Genomic DNA, 7,716 nt, shown 5'->3' with positions numbered 1-7,716 from the left:
TGGCGCTTTGAGCTCTGTTGAGTGGATTCGTAAACATCTTTGATTGGCCATTGTGTTCACGGTTCATCAGATATGTCTGTGATTGGCTTCAATGATCAACTCTTCAAAAACATTGTAAATAGTCATCAACGGCGCTCTTCACCGAGCACTTACACAGATACACACGGAAGCGTTTGAAAGCACACATCTATTGCGGACCAGTCCGCTGATAGATGTGTGCTGTCAAATGCCCCCGCTTTCAAAATGCTTTCAAATTCATTGATCATTGTAGCCAATCACAGACATATCCGATGAGTGCGTCAACACAATGGCCAATCAGAGGTGTTTATGAATCCGCTCAACAAAGCTCAAAGCGTCACATTTGTAAAAATTCAGTACCGACTTGGTACCGAAGTCAGTACATTTGACAACACTATCTGTAATTGACACATTTGGTCCCAAAGTGTTTTTGTTTTTTTCCACCAAGACTGTTGTTGTAATACATTTCAGAGTGCCAGCTAGCATTATGCATAGTTTTTACCCATATTTAGTGAAAATGTGGTATTATTGCCTATTATAAAATTAGATTATTTATTTGCTTTACACAAATGTTGCAATTCGGCTCCGCTGTGTGTACAAGGGTTAAAGAGATTTACTTTTACATTTAATTACCCTCATGTCATTCCAAACCTGACTTTCTGCTTTTCTTCATACAATGAAAGTCAGTAGAGTCCAAAACAAACATTTGCTCCCCATTGACTTTCATTGTTTCAAAAAACAAAAACAAACGTGTTTTAAGAGTCCAAAGTGTGTTTTAAGGGCCAAAAATGCCTGTAGTCGAACAACCATTTACTAAACACAACAAACATCCATACCTTGCATTCTATTTTAGCATCTTGTTTGTTATTTGGCCTTGGCGTAAGATTACATTTGTACTACTGGTAGACAGATATCGAAGAACATCACTAAAAATGTAATCACAAGTTGGAAGGCAGGGGCTTACAAAACCCTTCAGGGTTTTTAGTCACTGATGATGAACTGCAAGGATGACAATGAACCACATTTATGATGCGGCTAATTCTCGAACACTCCAGGATAAAATAAACAGAGCTAATGAAACATAAATGAATCATTGACTCGCTTGAAGATTTTGTATTGTTCTCCAATAAACAAATTGAGGCTGGTAGCTGATTGGCGGTTAAATCAACAAGGATGTGTCATAAAAAATGCATTTTTGTGAGGATCAGAAATATAACACCTATTATATGATCTGTGAAACCACCTCAGTTAATGAATTTAATTGCAGTGTGCTGTACGACCAAAGTGCTTTAAGTGCTGAAGCTGCCTATTGAGATAGACATGATTAAAGGCTTTGATTTTTCCTCTTATTGTAGCTAATTTCATTGCAAATGTGCCTCTGTTTCTTTGCATGGAGAAATGCAAATTTGTCATCACTGTACTGTAGTAAAAAAAAAAAGTGATCTAGCATCAAAGCTCACATGACTAGCAGTATCCAACTCACGTACATGATATTGTTGCCAAAATATGGAAAGGAAGAGAATTTCCCACCTCCAGGGAGCTGCAGCAGGGGACGATGGGTAAGTGTTTGTTTGTGAGCAGGAAAGAGAATACCATCTCAATAGCAAGTTTTCAGCAATTTTCAGCTCTGCTAGACCATGTTTGCTGTGGATTTCCCCTCTTGGCAATACAGTAGCTTGGAAGGAAAACAGCCTTTAAGATCAGCATTGCCTTCAGGAAGTCGACAGGACCACATTTATAGAGTACTACAGAGTGAGGTTGTGCACAAAAAAGGAGAGTGCACCTCATGAGACTAAAGAGCTTTGAACGTCAATAGAAGACAACATGGAAAGACTGGCAATGAGGGTGAAATATATTAGGCCTATATGTGTTAATCCAGGCAACAAAATTACTGGTGAAAATATTCTTAAAGCAGTTTTTTTTTTTTTTTGGATTGTCAAAAATGAAGACAGAAAATGTGCAACATAACGAAAATAAAACAATTTTAATTAAAACGTACTGTTGATGAAAATATGAGGAAAAGATCACTACAAATCAGAAAAAAAGAAGAGTATAAAACAGAAGAGATTAGACATCACCATATAAAGCCATTCTGTAGGAAATAGAGGAAGGTAATGGATTTCTGTAACTTGTAACGCCGTGGTGACCCTGTTGTATATCTGTATCTGTTCACATCAGACCAAAATGCTTTCTAGAGCATAAAACCGACACCACCAGAGTGATTTTGAGTAACATTAAAGCCATTCTGTGTGAAAAAGTAAGAGGTAACACGTTTCAGTAACCTGTAATACTTTGTTGTCAGATTTTGTGACCCTGCTGTATATATGAAGCTGATCACATCAGACCAAATGCTTTCTGAAGCATGAAATGAATGTGATTAGACATCACCAGGCCGATTTTGGGTAACATTAAAGCCATTCTGGAGGTAGCCTAACAGATTTCGGTAACACTTTATTTTACAGTGTCCATGCTACATATGTTACATGTAGTAATAACAGTAAATTATGCATAATCCAACATGTTCTCCGACCAATACGCCTATATAGGTCTTTTGTCACTTCCCTGAAATACGACCCACAGGAGCGTTTACTAAAGTTGCGCACCTCTCGACAACAGGACACTTTCATTTTAATGCATTGTTCCCTTTTATGAGTGTCATATTTCGGGTTTCACGTAGCTCAATTGGCAGAGCATTGCAATAACAATATGCAAGCATGTGATCATGCGATCGTGGGTTCGATCCCGGGGAACTCATGTGCTCATAAAGTGTATATGCACTATAAATCACTAAGGATAGGTTTAGGGATGGGATGAGTGTAGTCGTTAATAAAAAAAAAAAAATGAGTTTTGCTAAATGGAAATAGGAGAAATGGTGTAAAAAGTCCACACATTGCATTTAAATGAACACGCATTTTGATTGGTAACAACAGTCATACGTAACACGACACTGTCATTATTTTTACGCCAGCTAGAGGGCGCATGACTTTAAAACGTAAATATAGGTCGTAATAAGGTGTTTGAAAAACGACCTATAGGGTCGTTTTTTTTTTTTTTTTTTGGAGGACAGTACATTTGTAACACTTGTTATTAACCTGTAAAACTTATTATTAACACTTAAGGTGAGTCCCAATTTGCGTACTTATGCACTATTCTATGACGTTTTTAAGCATAAATAGTGCGAGCAGTGTGAATTCATACTGAAAATTCCAAAAAGAAAAAGTACACTTTAAATACCCGGTTTTAAATAAACTGTTGCAGCTTTAATTACGTAGCGGAGGGTGAGCGGGGGGGGGGGAACAGACTCTGTTGTTAAATGACAAAATAAGCTTATACAATTCACACACTACATGGATGAGTACATAGTGCATAAGTACATAGTGTATAAGTGCATAGTGTGTCATTTGGAGCGCAACTTTAGGATTTAGTGACCCTGCTGTATATCTGCCGCTGTTCACATCAGACAAAAATGCTTTCTAGAGTTTGAAACATTGGAGATTAGTTACCACCAGAGTAAATTTGAGGAACATTAGAAAAAGTCTGTGTGAAATAGTGAGGCGTAATGGATGTTGGTAACAGTCAGTCTTTATGAAAGATAGTCTTTGTGAAACAGCACTCGCCTCAGACCACTCATTCACTCTCACCCAAATACTAACCTGCAACACCTGTAGACACTCATTCAGGACTCCTATATACTTACTCACACCATCCTCAGTTTGTCTGGTCTCATCATTCACTAACTGTGTATGGACTTACCCGACTCCCTCTCCGTCTGTGTTTACCTGCCTTCATTGCGCCATCCTCTCCTCTAGTCATCGAGTACCTGCAAAACCAAGAACTCTCTAAGTTAAGTCTGCCATATTGCCTGCTGTTTGCTTGCTCTGTTCAATAAACATCCATTACCTGAATTCCTGTTGTCTGCCCCTCTGTTACATGATATTGAGAGGTAACAGATTTCGGTACGTGTTGTCGACATGTTGTCAGAATTGGTGACCCTGCTGTATGTCTGCAACTGTTCTCATCAGACAAAATTGCTTTCTAAAGTATATAGAATAGAGAAGTTTAGACATTATCAGAGTGAATTTTAGGAGCATAACAGACATTCTATCCCAAATAATAATAATAATAATAATAATAATAATAATAATGATAAATGTCAATTAACAATTAAAACGCACCCGGGAGGACTGAATGACTAATGTATTTGATGAAAAAATAACAACCAGAAAGACACAAACAGAAAAAAATACAATAATAATGACAGAGCAAGCAAGAGACAGACAGCTTGTCTAAAAAGATTTTTTCTTGGAGTAAATGGAGTAAAAATTGAAGTAAATTTACAGCACTGGTCACTCAGTGTGACTGTTTCACAGCATCAACAGTTGATTACATTTAAAAGATATTTTTCATCAAAAGACAACAACCTGCAATTTGGAATTAAACTCCATCCGAGAATTAGAATTCCATTCGTACTCCAGATTAAATCAGATCAGTGAGTTTCATCGATTGGAGGAATCCATCAATGACCATTCAAATGAGTAATAGGACAGGACCTCGGAATAGCCCATCAAGGTCCTGAGGGCAAGGAGGAGTTCAGTTGTACCCTTCATTGCAGTTTCTGACACGCCATGAATGGGAAATGAATCAGGAATGGGGACAAGATGCGGAGCGAGTCCATTACGCCACGGGCGGACATAAGCACCCTGCTTGACCCTTAAATCAGCAAGCAAGGTGCTGGATGAGAACACCATCCCTCCCTGCCCCGCTATTGATCTGGCCCTCTCATTACAGCTTCGACACAGACCATAACGGCTCACACGGCTCCATACATCAGCAGCTGAAGCACAATATAATGGTCTCAGTATTCAATGTGGTGAAGAGGAAAGATGAAAGCAAGTACTAGGCCTAAACAAAAGCAAACGGATTTAAGGAACTTCAGCATTTTCTAATTTTCTGATGCTCTCAACACTTCCACCACCCCTCTGTCAATCCCACAATCCTTTGGGCAAGCCTAACGCCAAGCTCTCAGAAAGAATTAATTACAAATGCCCACTCATCTCCATCCCAGTGGACATGTACGGTCAGGTTTGGGGTTTCTGTAGCACTGCATATAAACACAGCAAGTGAATCTAGAGTCAACCCTTTGGTACTGGTGTAAGAATGATGTAAATTATGGAGCAAAAATTTCTGTACCAAGATAAACACTGTCAACGTCTGCTTGTTTAAACTGCAGTCATCAAGGCTGCGATTGACGCTAAACTGTGTATGTATTGTGTGTGTGCTGGGTATGTGTGCTTAGTGTTTGCTTTCAAGGTTGCTTCCTTTGTCTATTCACTTATGGTTTCAGTGAGAGGTGCAACAGTGCGTCTGTGTGTAAAAGTGGAAGATGTTTCGCAATCACATAGTTTTAGTCATCACAAACACTGTGACTACACATTAGCTGTAGTCATAGTCATTCAGTCTTTCTTTCATACTTATAACTCTTGCTATCAGGCCATGAAAATGGTGCTTTCTCATTAGAATTACTGGTTGCAACACAAGTTTGGTTGTCTGTGGTCAAAAAGGTTGAAAAGGTGGTCAAAAGTAATCACATTTAACTGCACGTCAATATGTCTACAAATGAAAAGTATATTATAGTTTGTGATAGATAGCGATGGATGGATGGATGGAAAAAACAACTTTCATCATTACGGCATCATTTAAAACAATACTTGAGCATGCAAGGGAACAGAACTCCACGCAAAGTTGTTCTTTTTGATACAAATTTATTGCAAATATAGAAATAGATCTTTTGTACAGAAATTGAGAGACAAAGAATGAGAATCACCACACACAAAAAAAGAAAAGAAAAAAAAGAAGAAGAAACAGAGAAATGACTGGGGAATAAACCATTTTGTTCAACTGAATCTATTTACGGGTCCATGCATAGAGAAGAATATTTCATACACAGTTCTGAAATCAATGAAATCCCTTCGTTGTACTGAAGTGCGAAACAACTTCTGGTCTGGTGATCAAAGCAAACATGACCTATGACCTCCTGAAGACAGGGGTTAATTAAGTAGATGAGAACCAAAAGGTCACATTTTGATGTGGAACCCAATCACTCAAAATCAATATAGTGGCTGATTTTTAATTTTGAACACAAATTTCATATTGAGTATATTGATGTGAGGGAAAAACAATTCCATAAGACACTCAAAGACTGACTTTTGCAACCACCAGATATGTTATGTCCGCTGTCCCACATGGGTTGAAGCAAGATTGTGTCCAATCGATTGTGGCTGGTGGAGTTTTTTGTCAGATGGATTGAATTTTAGCCATCATAGTTTCAGAATAATTTACACTGTGAATTACACACAAGTATCTCACAATTAAATCATCGAGTGAAGGTTTCCAGAGAAGTTCAGTCGTCAGAAGAGCTTGTCAGTTTTTATTGACAAGGAATCCAATGAGATGACAAATTATCCTTTCTGTACTTGTTTCGACAGTCCATAGATGCTTTCATAATACAGCTCTCTTAAGAAAGCAGTTGAAGATGAGCCTTCTGGGATGTCTGCAGATCAATAACTGGGAGAGGTGATTGATCAGTGCAAGAGGAACCTACAAGAATTCTACTCAAAGGGTAAATTTTACTGTATTTGTGTACTGTATCTCTACATTATCCTCTTGCTAAAGTGGGGTTAATTATGTAGTAGACAAACATCAGGTGAAATTTCAAACCAACACTGGACTATGTCTATGAAATGGGATGGAGACAATAAGCAACATAGGTGACACCGAAACCAATTTGTCTTGGGACCCTGGTCCAGTTTTATACTATATTTGGATTACATTAGATATGTAAAATAATAAAAAAAAAAAAAAAAAAAATCAAATGAAAGGCTAAAGAAATTTCTACTCTCCTGTGTCAGACTCTGTTGGGGTGAATAGGAATTAATTACTAATGAGATTATTTGCAAACTCTAATAGTTTGTCATTGGCATTCAATGGTTGACCTCCCTGACCAATGGAGGCTTGTCATTTTAAACACGGATGCATGTCAATTAACCCCGCTAGTACTAAATGAAAATGTCAGATTAGTACAAGTAGAGTCGTATAATGAACCCATCCCCCCCAAAAAAAAAAAAAAAAAAAGGGTGCACGTGGTATAAATGGTCATGTTTGACAATGTTCTGACCTATCGTTTCATCAGGTAACTGATTCAGTTACTGCTGGCAGTTGACTACATTATACATGTAAATGAGTTTATATGTGATGGCAGTAGAAGAAATGCCATGAAAAAGTAAGTCAATGAAGCCCTGGTGGAAAATAAAATGACAAAACAACACAGAAAAGAAAAAAGAAAAAACATCTGAAAGTTCAGTTTCATAGTGTTTTTGACGTACATCCACTCAATATACACAACAATAAATTTTAGGCTCATTGAAAATACAGGAAATCATGCAAATATAACACTTTATTTCATTTTCATGTCTTTTTTTCAGTCTATAGTTTCAGTCATCTTAATTACAGATCATTGCACAACCCCGACCATTAAAAAAAATAACAATAATAATAAAATAAAAGCCCTCCCCAAATACACTCCGGTCCCACCCAAAAGAATGATATACAGAACAAGATTGGTAGAAAAACAGTCAGACTCTTTACAAAATTCACAGATGTTTCGCATTTCCTTCATTTCAATAAGTGACTCCATCCAGG

Source organism: Ctenopharyngodon idella, chromosome 10, assembly GCF_019924925.1.
Source record: "Ctenopharyngodon idella isolate HZGC_01 chromosome 10, HZGC01, whole genome shotgun sequence".
Lineage (NCBI taxonomy): Eukaryota > Metazoa > Chordata > Actinopteri > Cypriniformes > Xenocyprididae > Ctenopharyngodon > Ctenopharyngodon idella.
This window is presented reverse-complemented; position numbering follows the sequence as displayed.